Below are 20,501 nucleotides of genomic sequence, written 5' to 3'. Positions count from 1 at the left end.
TAGGATTGCCTTCCTACTTCTAATTCCCAGTTTGAACCTACATGCTTAAGTGCATTAAGTTGTTGCCATGGGCGATGGGCTGATAGATATTTGTGTCAATAACCAATTAAACAAGTGTACCTAATGAAGCTGTCATTGAGTGTAATATAGCATACAGGACCAATGCTAAGGTAATCAAATTCTAATGCAGTGGATTTTTCAATACTAAATATTTTTTTCTTATAACTTGTAGGCAGCTCACATTTGTGGCTTATGGTAAAGCAGAGAAACTATTTCTTGCTCCTTTGCTCACAAAGTTTTTGGTTTTTGGAAAGGTGAACACTGTCGTGGTCCTGGGTCATTTGACCCAGGGTTTAGAGTTTTCTTGTGTTTTTCTCATTTTGTATTATGATTTATGTTTAAGTCCACTTTGTTAGTCTTGAGTTTATTCTATAGTGCCAATATTGTTCTGTTTAGCTTTTGTTTATTAGATTCCCTCTCGTGTGTTTGCCCTCTGTGTCTTTCTTTCTGTGTGTCTGTGTTTGTATTTGTGAGTTTTGTGTCTTGCTTCCCTCTTCATGTTTCATTCTGTTCCCCCCTGCCTGTCATGTTTATCCATGTTTCCCCAGTCATGTCTCGGCGTGTCTGTCTGCATTTCTGTGTTCTGGTTAGTTCCTGTTTTACTTTGGTGGTCTCCTGTCTGTGTGCACCATGTTTTGTTTTCCTTCTCTTACTTTGAAGGTACCTCGTCTCATGTGTTATGTTTAGCTTTCCGTCCTCTATCTCGTTGAGTGTAATTTGCCCCAGCTGTGTTCCCCATGTGTTTCCTGTTCCCTCGTCATTCCCTGTGTATTTAAGCCCTTTGTTTTCTTCTGTCCAGTGCTGCGATCTCCCTCATACCTGGCTGTGTGTTCTGGTCCTAGTTTAGTTTCTGTATTGACTTGTGCCAGCAATAAAGCTGAGTTTTTTTGAGTTCACGTGTTGCCTCTGAAAGTTTGCATTTGGGTCCTATCTGCCTGCTCCACACACAGTTACATGACAAACACTCCAGATTCTTTGGGTGATGAGTGGTAGAACATCTTCGGCCGCTATTTTTTTGACTTGACTGAAAGAAAAGGCGTGACCTGAAAGAGAGGAACTCCACCACCAGTTCTGGCTTTCGCAGCAAAATCACCCAGCAACCCAGGTACACCATACACCTGCATATGTTGGCAACAGTGTTAGCTGCTCTTGTTGTAGACGCCACATAGATTTAATGCAGAGGGCTAAATTAAGCTTTGTTCACTTTATTTTCAGTTCTACTTCAGGTGAATAGGCAGGCGGTGTTATGTGAATATGCCCTCAAAGTGTGAAAATTGGATTATGTGTTTAAAAGTACCAATTATTTCTGCAATTATTTACAATACCCTCTGTGTGTCTGCCTACCTGTGGTAGGGCCTTGAGAGAAAAATGGTTTTCTTCTCCGCTCTGAGCACAAGCCCATTTATTAAGGTGTGTTTATCATTCATTGTGACCCGGGTTAAGTGTCCTGAGAATTATATTTAAGGCTGTGGGTCCCAGTTGGCAATTAAGTACAATTCATTACAGCAGACACACAGCCCTACAGGGGAAAAGGTAAGAGCCATGGCAAAACACTTCGGCATGCACAGGAGAGAGAAATAGACGAGAAAGGAGGTGGGGGGGGGCGTCAGATTGATTTAGTTTTTTTTAAAGCAAAGAAAAACAGGAGGGGCATGTGTCGGAGGGAGTGAATGTGTGGAAAAAAGTGAAGATTGTTTGTGTGGAAGAGGTGTGTATCCTGGAGAGGGAACAGAATTAAAATAACGAAGAACAAGATTCTTGGCAGAAAGACTGGGATCGCTAGGAGAAGCAGAGCTGTATTTACCAGACAGCTTGGCTGCACCCTCACCTGATGGTGTGGTCTGTGAGGGTTGGGGCTCCTCTCAGAGAGAATTTCATGCCTTTCATTTGTTGCATTTTGATGTGGAGGGTGTAAGATGTTCTGGTGTTTTCTTGCCCTGCAGAGTGGCGCCCCAGTGCTGGCACTCTTTTGAAGATAAGGCTCCCAGCTGTGAAGGGTGGACTCTTCAAAAAGTTTTTTTTTTGTTTATATATCAAGTGCACCGAAAGCTCTTGAACTAACTCAATTACTCATTTATGCTGTCACTTATGGCAAACCAAATACAGAGGAAGTTGGCTCTAATCTGGACGCTTGTATTGTTTGCCATTTGGTACTATAGATTCATTCATTCAACAGTTTTTAATTTTGGCCTTTGTCTTCAAGGTAACCCTCTGATCTGCCCCTGTCATTGATTTATAACGCTGCTGTTAAAAATCTACAATTGCTTGACGTAAGCTCACAGAGCCAGATTTACTGAGCATTTAGAATATAATGTGACAGGCTTTCTGACTCTGGCACTGTGCACGTTATTTGTTAGTTATGGCTGCCTGGAAGCACACTTCCTGTCATTTAAGATGCACTTTGCACATTTAGTAGATTATCCAGTGTGCCGTGCTGATTGCAGGAAGTGCACTGACAGCTATTGTGTTAGAAGTGATCAGTTCATTTGAATTGAGCCAACATTGTACAAACTCTGCATAGGTGGCAAATATTTACATCCATATATACTCTTATTCATATAGTATACAGTACTGTGCAAAAGTCTCGAGCCACCCATGTTTCTTTATATTTGGTTAGATAGGAAACGGGTGCAAAGATTTATTGAAATATACAATCATACATAAAACCACAGTATAAAAGGCAAAAACAGAGTTTGTACAGTCTCAACAAGCTTGAAAGCAAAGACCTGCGGTGACCAACTTTATTCTTTAATAAGCCGTGAACTCTTTTAGCCAACCTTTATTGTCATTTCTTTAAGTAGTCTTCAGGAATAGTCCTCCAGGCTTCTTGAAACACATTCAAAACTCTTCTTTAAATATTGGCTGCCTTTTGTTCCACTTGCTCTCTGCTTGAATAATGTTGAAATTTGGGCTCCTGGGAGAACAATCCATGACTGAAAGTGTTCCATTGTGTGTTTTTTCTATTCAGGTATGCCTTTACTATTTGGGATCGTTGTCATGAAAAATGAAGATGCTGCCAATCAGACGCTTCACATGTCGTATTGCTTGGTGGGTAAAAATCTGAAGGTACTTTTCTGTGTTCATAATTCTATCAACTTTGACAAGATCTCCACTGCCACTGGCTGAAAGTCTCCATCCTATTTTACAAATGGCTGTAGATGTAGACACTCGCTGTTGCGCCTCTCTCTCTACCTCATCTGTACATATTGATTTCAACCAAATTTCAAATTTAGATTCATAAGACCTGTTGCCACTCATTTTGTGAGCGTGTTTTGCATTCAGGTGGCATACCTCAGCCTTTTCTCTCAGTTTACCTTCTTTAAAATAGGCTTCTTAACAGCCACTCAGACCATTTATGCTGCACATCATGCCTTTTTTTTTTTAAACTAATAGCACTTTGAGAATCTTGCTGGAGTAACAATATTAATGTATTTATGCAAACTGTGTCTTACTTGGATTAAACTGTAGAACAAAATGATATGCTTTTGCTAACTTGTGTGTTACATGTAGACACAATACTGATTTATCCCTGGAGTTAAGTGTCTTTTATATGCCTGCGTGATTCATAGGTCAGTGTTAAGAGACTTAACAAAGACTGGACTGCAACTGAGTGAACAAACAGCCAAGAAACACTTTGAAAGCCTAGACAACACATCAAGTCTGGCCTAGTTGGAAGCATAATATTAAGAAATGAGGGGTGGCTTAAGAGTTTTGCACATGACTGTATATTTTTCCCAAGCTTGTAATTACAGAGCCAAGTCTGAACATTTCCTGTTGGAATGTGCACTCATTGTTTTTCACCTGTTGAGATAACTTTGATTGACAGCTCAGCTCTGAAGTTTTCATAAGGGAGATCATTTTGTGGTCGGGAAAAAAAGCTAATTTTATAAAATCAGTGAAAACATCTGATCAAAATGAAAAAAGTAATAAAGTCTGCAAAACAAGGTGTAGAAGTTATATACCAAATTCTTGCTTCTCATGACTTGTATGCAATGGCAGCTGAATTGGATAGTCACAGCTGCTGCTGAAGGGGAGTTATTATGCTCTTTCCCAGCTCATTATTTTTATTCTTAGACTCCACTCGTGTGGCTCTTTGCAGTTCAAAACAATCTTGTACAGAGCCTTTGTGCAACCCTTCAGTTCATCCATTATCTGAGACAAGCCACTTTAGTGCCCTTCCTCCTCCTGTTAAGCCAACTTTCTTCTAATTGGCTGGTCCCAGTAAACAGAAGGTTTAAAAAGCAGGTGGGTGGGGCTAGCCATGTTTAATGTGAACACTGACCACTGTCACAGTACACATATGACAGAAAAAAAAATGCTCTTATGTACTATTCCCACATTCACTTTTGGAATACACATAACACGAATGCCACCATGTGTTTGGGGTACTCTTCATTTTGCTCACAGTAAAATCAATATAATTGAGCTCCCTGCGGAATCTGAATTGCACTGTAACTCGAGGATTTCACTGCAGCATTTCTGCCCAAAAGTAAACAAAGCATTAAAATGAAGAAAAATCTTAATTCAATATGAGCCTTGTTCATCTATTTATTTCACAAACTTTTAGTCAATTATTTGAACGCTCCATTGATCTCACTGTAAACTGACTTCAGCGTGTTCATTCTTTGTCATAAAGAGAGGGTTGTTTTTTTTTTCCACTCACAACTGCTGTTCTTGTAAAACTTATTTACTGAGCTTCCCTCTTCAGATTTTTCAAAGGCTCTTTTGAGTAAATATGAAAGGGAAATGTTTCGATAGCTGCATGCATCAGCGAGACAAACTCATATCTCACCATACAGTTCACAAATGCTCTGTTGTTTGCACTTTAAATACCAATTTTGCAGTCCTACCACCCCATGCGACCTCCCCATTTCTCCTTCCATTATTCTCTTCACCTTCCTTCAGGCCCTCTTTGCCATAATTATTCATTCATTCAGCTTTCTCATTGCATGTACGTTGGCTAAGAGGTGCAGTAATCTTTTTTTTTTTTTTTTCTCTAGGATTTTTCTGTAATCCAAAAGAGCACATACCAGGTCTGACTGTGGGTCTTTTCATATTGAGGCTAAAGAGGCTGTGCTTCTGGAGGCTTAGTAGTCTTATTGTGAATGGCTTTTTGCATTTGCTCATTTTCTGCTGTTGCCATAAATGCTGCACACATGCTTAACAAAAAGCTGACAGTGTTCAAACAGCATTCCTGTTTTTTATTTTATTTTATTTTGTTACAGGTTAATGGTGAAAAGAGGTTTTCGGCTTAAAGTGCGCTCCTGCTATTACAGCTTAATAATTGATTTTTACTTTTGTTGTTTAGCTGGTAAGTATTCAGTTAATAAGATTAGGAACAACAGCGCTAACAGCTCTGTGAGCACTTAAAAACAGAGGCGCTCTGAGCAAAAGGCTAGGTACTGTATACTGTTTATCACATCCCGCGCTGTATTTTAGTGGGATTGCATGCCAGCATTGATAATTAGCATTAAACACAAAGTACAAGTGAGGACAAGCTCCCACCCCGCTTACAAGATCTATGTCAGTGATGCTGGAGATCTCCTGCCTTCCCGACTTTTATGCTTGCAGGTTGTTTATCTGCTGCTGCTCTGACTCTGGGGCAAACACTTTTTTCTGCCTCCTTCTGCTTCTCTCTGACACAGCTAGCCTCTCCAGCACAGCCCCATAAAGGCTGGCTCTTTCCCTTTTTGTCTCCTCTTTTAGAAACAGCTAGTTCAATGCCTCTTCTTGCTTTCCTTACCTCCCCTCTCTCGAAGTGGGTAAGGTGAGTAAGTAGAGAGTAAAACTGTTTTCACTATATAAAGAGAAAGAGAACAGAAAGCTGTATATTTAAAAAGCGTTTACAGGACTATATTTTTAATAGCAATATGATTTATTTTTTAAAAATAATTCCAACAAAGATTTTAAGGAATGAACAATCTTACCCAGGGAACTGATGATTATTTCAATTTTAATTTTAATTGCACAGAAATGTTCCATCTATTTTTTTTATAAACATAGTAATAATTTTAAAGTGCGTATCTGTCAGTCACATACTGTAAAACAGACAGAAAATAAGTATATATACTTATTTAAAAAAAAATAACTAATAACATTAGGTTTATTAGTGCTATTATATAATGTATGTAATAAATGTAATGCAATGCATATTGCATTATTTCACTTAAAACTGTGCAGGCCAAATGGATTTACATGTCATGAACTGGAACCTCCTACAAGAAATGCAAGTAGATTTTCAATTGTAAAATATTTCATGGATTCAATTCAACTTTTGCTTTTGTTTCCTGAAGATCCTCATGGAAATGCACTGCTAAAAGAAAAAAGCTGCTGCATACCATAGTCAGTCTATTGCTGAGTGTCACTGATGGCATTAATGTTTGGGCAGAAACTGTCAAATCACTGTTGTACTCACTGTATTCCCAGTCATGTACTTGCCTGAAAAAGGCTCACGTGGCAGAGAAAACGTGGATAACCTGTGTGGTTTTTCTGCCTTTTAAATAGAAACAGAGTAGTTAGTGCACCTTTAACAGTGTCTCCAGTTGTCAGATATGTCTTAAGTTTGTTGTTTACCTCTGTGCAAAGTGAGGATGGCTATTATTAGTCAGTGTTGTTGATTCTGCAGTTCTGTATTCACCTCTCCAGGCTCCGCTTGCTGCTCCCGCAGCTGCCACACATCACTTCAGGAGTCTGATGAACTGTACCAACCTCAGATTAACCTCCAGCCCTGTCTTTCTTTTTCTGCAATCCCAGACCGTCACTGGAGGTGAGTCATTCACTCACACGCTTGGCACATGGGAACTAATGCGCACACACCACCTATGCCTACACAACCTCACACACACATGCACGCATGCACATGCGCACACACAAGGAAAGTGAAGTTCCTTCATTGACAGGGTTATAGAGAGGTTTTAAATCCACCTGCCCTCCACTGTCAGACAGGCCCTGCTAAGTCTGGAGTTTAATAGACTCAGGCAGACAGCTCTTGGAATGGAAGAGAATATCTTTTAAGATATTCAAGTGCAAGTTTTGGTAATTCCCTCAAATATAAATAGAATTTGAAGACTCTTATTGTGGAAGACATTTAACAGTAAAGAAAATACCAGACAAATAAAAAAAAATACAAGTGTAGATTTGGGTAAAACAAAAGATCTTTTGAATAGGTGATGGCAGATGGTCAACAAAGTCAGTTTGAGGACAGCAACTGACAGCGAGCGGCTGCAGACCTGGTTTCTGTCTTCAAAGCAATTATGTCAAAAACAAAGCATAATTGTGGCAACATCTCATGTGCAATGCCACTCCCATTCAAACCACTAACCATCCAGCTTTTGTCAATGCTAGGCTGGTTTACATTTCTTCTTCTGCTCAGGTTGCGTGTTTTTGTTGTTTTTAGGATTTATTTATTTATTTAATTTTTTTTTATAATGTCCAAAAATGTCCTGATGCATTTTATTATAAGTGTTTTCAAATTAAAACGGAACTGTAGGCTTTACACTGAATGCATTTGTTTAGCAATGCAAGACATTGTGTATGTATTTCTGCACAAATGTGAATGACAATATTGTTGTTAAAGTTTTCAGTCCCATCATTTGTTTCTAATCACAATCTCCTGCGAGCGTGACGATGAGAAGTTTCCTGTCTCATGCAATCTTATAGCCTTAGTTTAAGATATCTGTAGCTTATGTGTCTCTTCAACTGTGTTGAAATATAAGAGGCATGGCTTCTACAGAGGCTCAAGCAGCTTTAGTGTTGAACTTTAAGCTTTTGAACAATAAGTTATCTTCAGATATCCCATTATAAAGACACATATCCATTTTTGAGATATAGAAAAATAGTGAAAGTTGTTTCATGCCAAGTCTGATGCAATTTGCTGAATGAGATTTGATTATCAACTCAAGACTTTTACTTGACTTGTCCTCTTAATCCCCAAATGTGCACTCTACTCTTTACAGCTGGCAGATACATACTTCAAACAGGCAATTGTGGGTAACACTGGAGGACTCTGATACTGCTTGTGAACTGCAGACATTACTATTACTTTTCTGCTGCATTTATAGTATCACAGCACCGAGCATTTAACCTTTTATGAATGTAAAGAAATAGCATGGTACTTTAGAAAATCTGCTTTTCCATAAAATCATAAAATATTAAACATGAAGCTGCAGGTGGTATGTGGTTAGAATTGCTTGGATAGCTCAGAAAAGCAGAGAATACCCTGGCTATACCCAGTGGTAAAAAATCCACTTGTTAAACAGCACAAATGACCACATTATAGCTGGTTTGTTTGAGCCATACATAATCTGAAATGTAACAACAGCAATTTGTCTTAAAGCTGGGTGTCCTATGCCAGGCACTGTAATGTCTTTGTGTTAACCTGGCTGCTGGCTGAAGCTTCAGATTTAACCTAGAAGCAGGAGAATTTACTCTTCTAAACAACAGCCAGTATTAAAACTTTAAACTCCAAAAATAAAAGCGACTAAAACTAAATTATCAATATTAAAAAGCCACATTTATGCTGAAACACTATTTACCAAAAAAAAAGCAATGCACCTCAATGCCCCTTTTCAAAAGTTTCATTAACTCCCTGTAAACGGTGTACCAAACACGATACTGAAACTACATGATTGGTATTGCAGCTGACAGTGCCTCATATCATGTTAAGTCTTTGTGTTAAATCTAATGGAAAAACTATTGAGCCACAACCAAATGTTTATAGAACTTCGTGCCTTCTCACTGTAACTCTTTTAAACCTCACAAATGAACTGTAAGAGGCAACTCTTTGATAGCTTTGCATGAAATATTCTCTTTATGCACTTTAGTTTTCAAAGTTCACCTTTGCTGTTTTTTATCTGAACCTTAAATCTGCTCCTTTGTAGCAGTTCAGCAGTTACAAGCCAACACCTCTGCTAAATGCATAATAGGACAGGACGTTTTTTTTTTTGTTGTTTTTTTCGTGCAGGAAAAAAAGCCTACTCTACGCTTTGAGATTGAGTAGATAACCTTCACTCAATGAAGGTGATTTGGAATTGTCTAAGCTTCAAAGGTGTGTGCTGAGTATTTGGTTTCAAACATGTAGCAGGTGTTTTTTGGGTCAAGAGGAAAGCATGTGACTTTATTTTGTCAATACTGGGGTTTTAGTTTCTGGAGAATTCCTGAAGTAGATGCTCAAAACCTTCCTCAAGGACGCCTAGCATTTGCTAAATCTAGCAGTCATGCATCTAGGCAAGACACGAAATGGGATTAGATCAACGTCATAATTGTCCCCCACAATGAAATCAGGAGAGACGCTACGGATCGACCCTGGTCTTTTCACCCAAATGTCACCCACAATAACTTGGATGCCAGTGATTAGATTTTAATAAAATTTGTGTAGCTTAGAGGGGCTGATGGCTGTCATTGCTTTGTTGTGGCATTTTACAAATTACGATGGCTAACAGAGGAGAGGAGCAGAACAAAAATGACATGATGTTCATCTCATGCTCAGAATCTTCAGTGGCAGTGAATTACATTGTCTTTTACTGACAATTACATTACCATTACATCATTTGTTTATAACCATTACCTTTATAACCATTATAATAGTTTATATATCAAATAATATATCCGATTATTCATAAGAAACAGACTGTATCTGCAATATGTTAAATATTAACAGTGTATGCAAACAATGCATACATTGCGCAAATACTCTCAAGGGCCACTTTATTAGGTATACTTGTTTAACTGCTATGTTCACTCAATGCGTTAAAGCCATGTAGGGATGTCAAGATCATGTGCTGAAATTCAAATTAAGCATCATCATAACTGAAATAATCACTTTGTTATAACCAAGGTATGCAGAAGGGCTTCTCGGAATGCACAACATGTCAAACCTTGAAGCAGATGGGCTACAGCTGCAGAAGAATACACTGAGTACCACTCATGTCAGTTAAGAACTGGAAACTGAGGATACAATTCACATGGCCTCAACAAAATTGGACAAGAGAAGGCAGGAAAACTGTAGCCTGGTCTGATGAGTCTCACTATCAACTTTCTCATGATAGTGTGAGAGAGATTTCATTGGCACGCTTTAATCTCCTCAGTACAAAACAAGCATAAGTTAAACTCCACAGCCTACATGAGTATTGCTGCTAACCATGTCACTTCATGGCCACAGTGTACCCATCCAACGATGGCATCATCTTTAACTGGCTTCTTCAACATGACAAAAAGTTTGCAGTACTCAAATGGCCTCAACAGACACCAGATCTCAGAGCATATCTGGGACAGCTGAAAAACTAACTATGAGATATTATCATGTTAACATGGATCACAATCTCTGAGGAATTCTGCCAATCTCCCATTCTGCCACATGAAACAGATTCAGTTGTAGTGATTGTAAAGGCCACTGAAATCTGCTTCATTGTCATGAAACCCTTTGAGATTTGTGACACGGTGTGTTGTCAAACTGGAAGTAGCCATCTGGAGATAACAACTTGTGAAACCCAAATGGTGCCAAGAAACATTCCCAACACCTTCACACCATCACCACCACCACCGTCTGAGTTCCTGTAGTCTTTCTGACCTCTTATCAGCAAGGTGGCTTCTGACTGTGGTGCTTGAAAATTCCAGCAGTTTCAGAAAAACTCACATAGGCCCATCTGGCACCAACACAATACACATTCTTCCCCCGTTCTGGTGCTTGACGTGAACGTTAACTCAACTGAACCCAAGTTTGGCTCCATGCTGGGCTCAAAGATTCTGCCAGCAGAACTGAAGCTCCTGCGGGACGTGGTTCTGAGCGAGAGATGACCAAGCTAATTGTTTTCAACTGGCCTTTTGAGCAGCGATGACCAGCTCACAGGAAGGGGTTGTGACCTCTCGCCGGTGTCCAGGCATGTGTTAAAAGCCTTCCCACAGTGCAACATGCCCTGGACTAATTTCACACCCTTTCTATTGTGAAGGAGCCCAGCTGCGCTTGTGTACATTTAAGTTTGGGATATTTCTGTGTGATTGAGTTTGTAGACGCTCACTCTTTTTTTTTTTTTTTCTTTTTCTCTCCCCGTATCTGTTTGCCTTTTTCCTTTCCTGGAGAGGCCACATGTCCCCATGTATTCCTTTTTGTATATGAATTTGTGTCTGGGTTTAGTTTTGTCATCCTCGCACGGTGGCCCACAATAAAAGCAGCTATGCCTTTCAGCATGATTTGTGTCGCACAGACGATTCGTCTTAGTAAGGAGCGTTTTCCACATGCCTGCTTCTCTCTCCACACTCGGTGGGAGAACGTCTCACTAATCCAATTTAGAACTAGGAAAACAGATTTCTGTCATGCAGTGCCACTGAAGAAACATGGTCTTTCTATAGTGTCTTTTATAATCATAAAGTGGGCTTTGCAGCTCAGAGGGTAGTTTTGTATAATTAAAAAGGGAATATATCCACATACATAAGCACAGTGTCTCAGTTACGCTGTTCAATGTTATCACTAGTCCAAAAAAAAAAAAAGAGAATCTGATGGTGTCACATATCTCTGATACATAATCTATCATTTATCTCAAAGTGAAACAGGATGTTTTTGCTGCGGTTTGGTTAATTTACTGGCTTTTTTCATGTTTGAAGATACTTACACTATTTTTTGTTCCCAGTCATTTACTCCACATTCAGTAGTATGGGCAAGTCCAAAGGGCAGAGGATGGTTAACCCTGAAAAATGATTGGCTCCAGTGGTGCCCCATGACCAATAGCATTGGACAGTAATACTGTTAAGCTTACAATGTTCAACAACACTGAATGAGGGCATGGATTTGTTGCCTTCCAGCAGGAAAGCAACTTAGTATATTTACTAGTGCTGTGCAACATTAGAAATTTGGGTATAGATTCAACACGAAGTAAATACAGGGCCAGTGTTGCTAATATCAATGCAGATATCAATATTTTAACTGGTAAAGGCAGTATATGTAGCAGAGGGCAGTGTGTTGTGATTTGTAGGAATCATCATCAATTTGCCAAATTTCGAATAACACGAAATCACTGAGCATTTCACTTTCCATAATAATTAGTTAATACATCAATTCACATCTTTCAGTTTTTCATGTATTTGGAGATTGGGATGTTTGGAGACCAGGAATGTAAATGTGCCTGCCTCTAAAGCACTGTGGAGCAAATTGTTTAAATCTGACCTATGGTTATAAAAATATGAGATAGTCTTCAATTTAATTTGTCACATACACAGTACAACGTGTAGTGAAATGCTTGTGTCTGAACTGCAGACGTAGCCACGCCATTCCAGGGCTTGGGTTTTAGCATGGGGTGTCTCCAGCTCCAGAGGTGTGTAGTCTTACCACTACACTATCCAGCTACACAAAAAGGTTTAGTCATTTTTTTAAATATTTCATGTTATAAGCAGAGATGGGCTGTAACGCGTTACTTGTAACGCGTTACTTTTTTCAAGTAACGAGTAAAGTAAGGGATTACTATTGCAAAAACGGTAATTAGATTACCGTTACTTTCCTGTAGGAACGCTGCGTTACTGCGTTACTAAAACCATGATTTTTTTTGCGAGAATGTCTCATGACAGTGACGTAAGCGAGTGCGACGTTCGTGACAACAGCTGTGTGCAGATCAACAATGGATCATATATCGAGTGCGGAGAGAGTATGAGCGTGCAGCGTTTAAAGCGTGGAAGTACTGACCTTACTTTGAGTTTGATTCCATAAAAAGTGACAAAAACATTAACGTCCGTTGTGCGTGGGAAGAAAACTTCTTTTTACAGCGAAAAAAACCCCCTAAACAAGCACCGAGTGCGCAACCACGTAATGGGAAATTCACAGAGAAGCTGCCGTATCCTTCCACTGACCGCTGCGGCACATCTGCACCAGAGCACACCTCCGTCTACCGCACTCCTGCTTTACAGGTGAAAATAGAGCAACAGGACCGCTGAGTCTTTGATTTTATTTATTTTCTGCTGTGTTTTACTTGCATCTATTTGAAAGACTGAGTGTAAACACAAAAAAAATATTTTATTTTATGTGCTGGAATGTGCAGAAAATAGGTTTAAATGTTAAACTAATTTCTTCAAGTCAGAGAATGTTGCATATAATTTAATTTTTGCTTGATGCATAAAGTTAAAAGATTAAAACTAATAAAACAAGTTTTAAAAAAAAGAGACTTTTCCATTTGATTACATTTTGTATGATGGATTATGCAGAAAAAGTAGAATTGGGCTGAAAGATCTATCACTTTATCACCTATTCAGGTTGTAAATCGTGTTTTTAAAAGTAACTAAGTAACTAAGTAACTAAGTAATTAATTACTTTTGAAAATAAGTAATCAGTAAAGTAACGGGATTACTTTTTTGGGGAAGTAATCAGTAATTAGTTACTGATTACTTTTTTCAAGTAACTTGCCCAACACTGGTTATAAGTATATTTTCTTATTTACAAAAAATTATTTCTGTATAACATAATTTAATGAGCTACATACTGAACCAGTGTTAGTTAATAGTATCAATACTTTAATCAGTTTGCCCACCTCTAACATTTATCCAAGTACTTTACTGAAGTACAGACTAATATATCAAAAATAGGTATTTTAGATTTATAAATGCATATAAATATATATATTTATATGTATTTAAGTCACTTTGTGTTAGATTACTTTCAGCTTATACTCTATTATATTATTATTTGGATGCAAATTTTGACATTTTGCTCCATATCATTTATTTTAAATCTTTAGTTACTCATCATTCTGTTGGTAAATTGCAGTATTCTAGCTCAAGCTACCCCTAAATCATTAACAGCTGCAACATTAATGTCCTATACAGATTAATGAATCTGTTATTATGATCCAGTAATATCATTTATACAATAATGAAAACTGTCATTCTACATAATGAATACGGTTACTTCAGGTACTTTAAATATATATTGATTATACAACCCATGCACTATTAATACTTGAGTAGAATTGCAACTTTTACTTACATGCAGTCGCAATACTTTTTTCCCGATTTTCCCTAGTTACCAAACTCAATATAATAAACTCAATATTACACTATGTCTGTGAAGGTTCTCAGTCATCCAGGTCATTGTAGTCAAAGGAGCTTGCAAAGTAAAGCGTCTGGACTTCTTTAAGTTGCTTGAAGACGTTTCACCTCTCATCCGAGAAGCTTCTTCAGTTCTAAGGTCAAATGGTGGGGAGTCCCAGATTTAAACCTAGTGGGAGTATCCCCCCACAGAGGGACAAAAGGACCCCCTGATGATCCTCTAATCGCCTGAGCCAAGGTGTGAAACTGGGTGTGGGTCCCAATCAGCCAGGGTATCCTTTCACTTAAAAGGTGATTTTGTGCTCTCTGTAGAATCAAGTCTGCTCTGTATCCCTGACAGTGGATCCAAGCCGCAGGCTCTTAGGAACAACTCTGCTTTGTCTGCATCTTAGGTTGAAACGGAGATGGTTCCTATAATCCGCTAGTTTCCTTGATTCCCTTTCATACTCCCGCACCAGTTGAAGGGTGTTCCTCCCAAAATGTACGGCAATATGTCTGTGAAGGTTCTCAGTCATCCAGGTCATTGTAGTCAAAGGAGCTTGCAAAGAAAAGTGTCTGGATGATCCTCTAATCGCCTGAGCCAAGGTGTGAAACTGGGTGTGGGTCCCAATCAGCCAGGGTTTTGGGTGCGCTCTTTGTGAAACCTGACTGATTGGGACCCACACCCAGTTTCACACCTTGGCTCAGGCGATTAGAGGATCATCAGGGGGTCCTTTTGTCCCTCTGTGGGGGGATACTCCCACTAGGTTTAAATCTGGGACTCCCCACCATTTGACCTTAGAACTGAAGAAGCTTCTCGGATGAGAGGTGAAACGTCTTCAAGCAACTTAAAGAAGTCCAGACGCTTTTCTTTGCAAGCTCCTTTGAATATTACACTATATTATGCTATGCAGCAATGCCTGTTTGAAAATTGTGCCCAAATATTTTCTACTCCAATTTTCTGCACTCATTTTATTTCTGATGAAATATTGTGATTCCCTCTCTGTGCCACCTATTTAAAAAATCGTGGAAACACCACTGGTTGCCAGCAAAGCCGTGAATGCAGCAACAGCACCAGTGTCCCAGAGGTGTGTTGTCCTTTGGATGCTCTTGTTGTATTTTTGCCTATGCGTTTCCCTGTCTGTGTACTCAAGTTACAATGAATAACAAATTAACAAATTGGTGACTTGCACCATGATGATCTGTGGGGTAATCCTCCACTGTGTTTTACTGGTGATTATCCAGGTATTCTGTCTCACACATGCAAACAAACCATTGTGTGTGGACTGGTAGGCCAGTGATGAGCTGGCAGGTATCCACAGATGTAGATCCCAAATGCAGACAAAAAGCTGTTCCAGTTGGTTAATTTGTGTTTGCTGTCGATCAGGCTAGAAAACCAGCTCTTAAAATAATTCATATAAAGAGGTGATTCTTTTTAGAAAGATTTGGGAAGCCTGTGCCTGTAAAGTTTTGTGCTAGTTCTTCAATTCCTCAGTTTGTGCCGTTAAAGGTAACATGATGCATGAGGCTGTTGCTGCGTGAAACTGGTTGCAAAAAGGTTGCTGCATCACAAACCTGCTTGTGATTGCTTCGGTTGCTATCAGGTTGGCATGATCACCTGTAGTTTGCATGGAAGATCCAGATTTGTCTCTAAAAACCATCAAACTAACCACTGAGAGGCAGTGACACTTGTAAAAAAAAAAAAAAAGAAAAAAGGAAAAAAGTGAGATGCCAAATGGAAACAGAAAACGATCAACTTTGAAGTAAAAGTCTTGCTTTTTCTAGCATGTCTGTTTCAGTGGTGATGTACAGCTTTTACTTTAAAATTGAACAATGTCCAGTTCAGATTTGTGTCATGCTTTTTGCAGTTTCGCTACTGCTTGGTGAGCAGTTTGCTAATGTTTGCAGACAAGTTGGCATCTTCCATGCAAACTATGGGAGACTGCTGCAACTTGCTAACGACCAAAGAGCTTTTTTTGTTTTTTGTTTTTTGCACCACCATATACCTCCTTTTGACCCATTGCATGTCCTGCAACAACCAACAGCCACTCACCAACAATACATAATTTTTACCTAACAACAACTGGATACTTCATACTGGTACTCAGGTTGTTGCACAATATTTATTGTATTATTTTATTACTTGTCATTCTATTTTTTAAACTATTTATTTATTACTTTTTAAAATTCTGTTTCTTTATTCTTTTTCTTTTCGCTCTGGGACCATGTATATGTAATTTCATTCCACCTCATGTAAACATGTGATGTGAATGACAATAAATCCTTGAATCTTTATCAGGGGGCGACTGACTGGTCTTTAACTTCACAGTGACTTCCAGCAACAACTTCCCCAATAATAACCTGTGGGGAAAAACAAATATTCCCTAGTGGCCAGCGGTAGCCATGACTGGGGCCTAAGAGAGCTCCTTAGACCACATTAATTTTGATGATTTAAATAAACCTCTTTGGTTGAATTCTGCTTTTAAAGTTACCTTGGGAAGTTTTCAACCACTTGTGGTACTATGGAGCAAAGTTTTTGACATTCATTCCTTTTTTACTTTCACACAAACATGATGAAGTGATTTGTCCAAAACAAATTAATTACAGCGGGCGGCTGAGATTACATATTCTTTTTAGAATTTCATGCACATGCTGAATAAATGGTTCAGATATTTACAAATCAATAAAAACATGCACGTGCGCGAGACATTAAGTGCTGCCGTGTACACAAAGTAATGGATGTGCATTCAGTTTGTCAAATTACACTCATTTTTCTTCTGTGTCAAGTTTGTATTATTTGACATTTAATAAAAGTGACTTGAAAAAGACCATTCCCTGTTATTCATGTATTGTTGTTTCTATTTGAATTTGGCTAAAGGATTGTGTAACCCAGACACTTTTGTCTGGGTTACAGTTTTGTAACATAATCACAGTCATTTAGAAGGAAGTAAATCTAAAATAAGTAGAAGGTTGTCCTTGAGTCATTTTGTGAGATAACATGAATTTACACTATGATAAAATTCTCAGTGGTATAAGATAGCAGTGATAACATAATGGCATGATAGCTTTACTTTTATACCAGCATTGCTGATTTTGAAGTCCCATAGTCTTCCTTTAATAGTACATATCAGAAGAAACTTATCTGTTGATCATTTAAGCTCATTAGAAATAGTGCAATAGTGAAACATTTTAAAAAGCCAATCTTTATTCATTCAAATAGAGGTCACCCACATATTGTCTTTCTTTTGTAGATTATAAATTGCACCTTTCTTTCTCAGCCTCTTCTCCACCCACCATCTCTCAGCATTTGAGAAAGTCGACTGAATTTAAATGGGATAAATCATAAATCTGATTAGGTGAATATTCTCTGTGATCTGCAGGGCAATATGGAAGAAAGGTGATGAATTGAAAATGATGAGGAGACTTCTTTCATTTTCATTTTTTTCCCCCCTCTGTCTTCTGATCCACCCCCCGTTAGGAGTTTAGTTGAATAATTTACTAGCAGGGCCATAATGTGAGGTACTTCATTAGATTGAAAAGCTCTCTGGTGTCAACTGAGATGTCTCCTAATTGAGAAGCCTTTGATGAATCTCGATCAGAACTATGACAATTTCAACAGTCTTGAGACATATTACAGTAACCTATAATTTTAAAAAAGTTGCCACAGAGGTTTTAATATGTCTCTGCAAATGGTCATTAATTAACTATAGCTCAGAATGGACTGAAGCACACTTCCCCAGCCTAAATCAAGAACTTGGTCTTAGCTTAAAAACCAAATAGCAGGCTGATGAGTGGTGCTTCTCTTTGAGGACTTGGAATTTAACATCTTTTTCTTTTTGTGGCTGTTTTTTTTTTTAAGTTTGTTTATCAAATGGAGATTCTTAAAATTAAAGGGAAAAAAGTGTGCATTTTTTTGTGCTCAGCTAACACTGAAAAATTAATGTACTGATAAAAGTAATAGACAACATGTCTTTGTGTAATTTCAATTTCACTTACATAGCATCAAATTAGGGCTGTGCGATATGACCAAAATCTCATATCCCGATATAAGAATTCTATCGTCCCAATAACGATATAAATCACAAAAATGTAACATTTTCTGTAAATTATGTGATTCTCCGGCAGCTCGACTTGCGGGAAGTGTTTCCAGTTGCGCGTCATGTAGCTTGAAGTCGAGTGTTTTAACTGATGCATGAAACGATACATTTTTAGACACAAGTTGTAACAGCCACCGTTTTCTTTGTGAGTATTTATTACACGGCGTGCTGCGGGGAAAAGCCTGTTCTAACGTTTGAGTCTAAGGTTTATTTTTTAGCACCTGGCGGCTCTTTTTTACTCATCTGTAAATAATCTGCTCTTTCACGTGATTCAGTTTATTTTGAAAAGTCTCAACAGGATCTTGAGCTTTATTGTGAAAGGTTTATGTGGTACATAAACAAGCGGACAAGCGATGGTGTTACTATCGTTGTTGCTAACCACAACGAAAAACAGGCGCTTGTCCGTCCGTAGTGTGGTTATATTAAATATAAGAGAAAGAGAGAACTTTAAGAAATTAATATAGCCACTACAGTGACCATCAAAACGATGAAAAAATATTGCCGTAAACAGTTTATTTTGCGACACCACGAAACAAACGATAGCGTAAAATGAAACGATAGACGTTTTTATTTCGTCATCCGATATATATCGTTATATCGAACAGCCCTACATCAAATCACAACAAAAATGACCTCAAGGCAAAAACTAAATACACACAAGTCCACCCTAACTGCTTCCACATGAATAAGATGGTAAATAGCAGCCAGGTGCTGCTAATTAAGTGCACATAATTAAGTGATCAACAGCATGTCTGAGCACCTCTACAAAAGCAGAGGCTTTGGCAGTTGGTCTGGAAGACTCAGGTGTATGTTAAGATAATGCTACAGTCAGAAAGGTCAGATTGTGCAATTCTAAGAGAAACTGTAAAAAACCCAAGAGCTACGTCTGAGACTCTACAGACCTCAGTTAGCATGTTAAATGTTAAAGTTCATCACAGTACAATTCCAAAAAGACTGAACAAGTATGGCTTGTTCAAAGGAGTTACCAGGAGAAAGCCTCTTCTAAAAAGAACATCACAGCATGGCTTAGGTTTGCAATGTCGCATCTCAACAAACACCAAGGCTTCTTAACAATGAGCCTGTTTTACTAATATGCGCTCGGAAACGTTTTCCTCCTGAACAAAAAATGAGTTTGCCCACAAAATCATGTCAGATTTACAATTTTGTTCTTATTGGCGAGCGTATGTTAGTAAATCTGACTCAGTGTAAATCAAGGGGTTTGTGTCTGCTGTCTGCAAACTACATACTATCTGCATATAGAAATACCATTTTTTTCTATATAAGGAAATACTTTTGCCTGGAGTTGAAGTGCAGAGATCTGTGACAATGTTGTAAGAGAGAAGCCTGTCAGGCAAAAAAGCAGAGTCCAAATGGAGAAACTTGATTAAGAGTCTCTGAGGTCCAAGGAGGAAGCCAGAACATGGTGACAATTGGGGCTAAAATAACAGGGATGCTGAATATTTTGAAATGTAAATCAAAGTTGATATGAAGAAAGACTTGAAAGAAAAATAAAATCAGATTGGCCAGCTGGCCAACTCGGTGAAGAGTCCTGGTGGTTCCAAACTTTTTCCATTTACTGATGAGACTGCTGTGCTAATTGGGACCTTCCATGGATCTCTGCCTTGATACACTCTTGTCTCAGAGGTCTACAATTCCTTGGATTTAGAGGCTTTGTATGGGCTCAAAATGTGGTCATAAATATTTTGTACTTGTAAAAAAAGATTTGTATGTGTAAAAAGAATTTGTGTGTGCGTAAAAAAGATTTGTATGTGTAAAAAAGATGTGTGTGTGCGTAAAAAAGATTTGTATGTGTAAAAAGAATTTGTGTGTGCGTAAAAAAGATTTGTATGTGTAAAAAAGATTTGTGTGTGCGTAAAAAAGATTTGTGTGTGGACTTAACCAAAAAAACCCTGCAAGTTACAAGTACGAATTTTGACCCTATTTTTCTTCCTTTCATCTGATTGGTCAATGTCATGTCAATCACAAATGTAACAATCCAATCAGAGAACAGATGGGTTTGGCTGTTGGAGGGGCGCTTTTTTGAACTGCAGGTCCTTGAAGGGTGATACAGTTTGAAGCTGGAGGATCTCTATATAAATATCCGATAGAAGCTAGTTCCCCTAACTTTCAGCAGCTGTTGAAAGGATAAAGTTGTGGTATATCAGTGGTTAGAAATACCATTATTACTTTAGGATTAGTTTAACACAAAGTCTGGGCTGACCCGGGACCACTGATGTGAGTCACAGTGCGCAGCATAAAGCTCCTTTCACATCGGACGCAGCATGTGCTGCTAATGCTAACTGCTAACTAAAAGCAAAGGATCCAGAATTTGTTGCACTG

At 38.5% G+C, this 20,501-nt stretch overlaps 1 long non-coding RNA gene across 1 annotated transcript; it reads left to right on the top strand.

Moving 5' to 3' along the window:
* The first annotated feature begins 874 nt into the window (after window positions 1-874).
* Window positions 875-11,232, top strand: LOC146369091 (uncharacterized). Its single transcript, XR_014797461.1, has 4 exons — window positions 875-1,165; window positions 3,029-3,108; window positions 6,706-6,826; window positions 9,896-11,232. It is a non-coding gene; the product is annotated as an uncharacterized LOC146369091 (long non-coding RNA).
* Window positions 11,233-20,501: the final 9,269 nt, after the last annotated feature.

Source organism: Perissodus microlepis, chromosome 17 (genome assembly GCF_051167445.1).
Source record: "Perissodus microlepis isolate ML-2025 ecotype Zambia chromosome 17, ASM5116744v1, whole genome shotgun sequence".
In the NCBI taxonomy this organism is placed as follows: domain Eukaryota; kingdom Metazoa; phylum Chordata; class Actinopteri; order Cichliformes; family Cichlidae; genus Perissodus; species Perissodus microlepis.
Note: the sequence above shows the minus strand (reverse complement) of the source record. Positions and strands in the feature narration are given on the sequence as shown.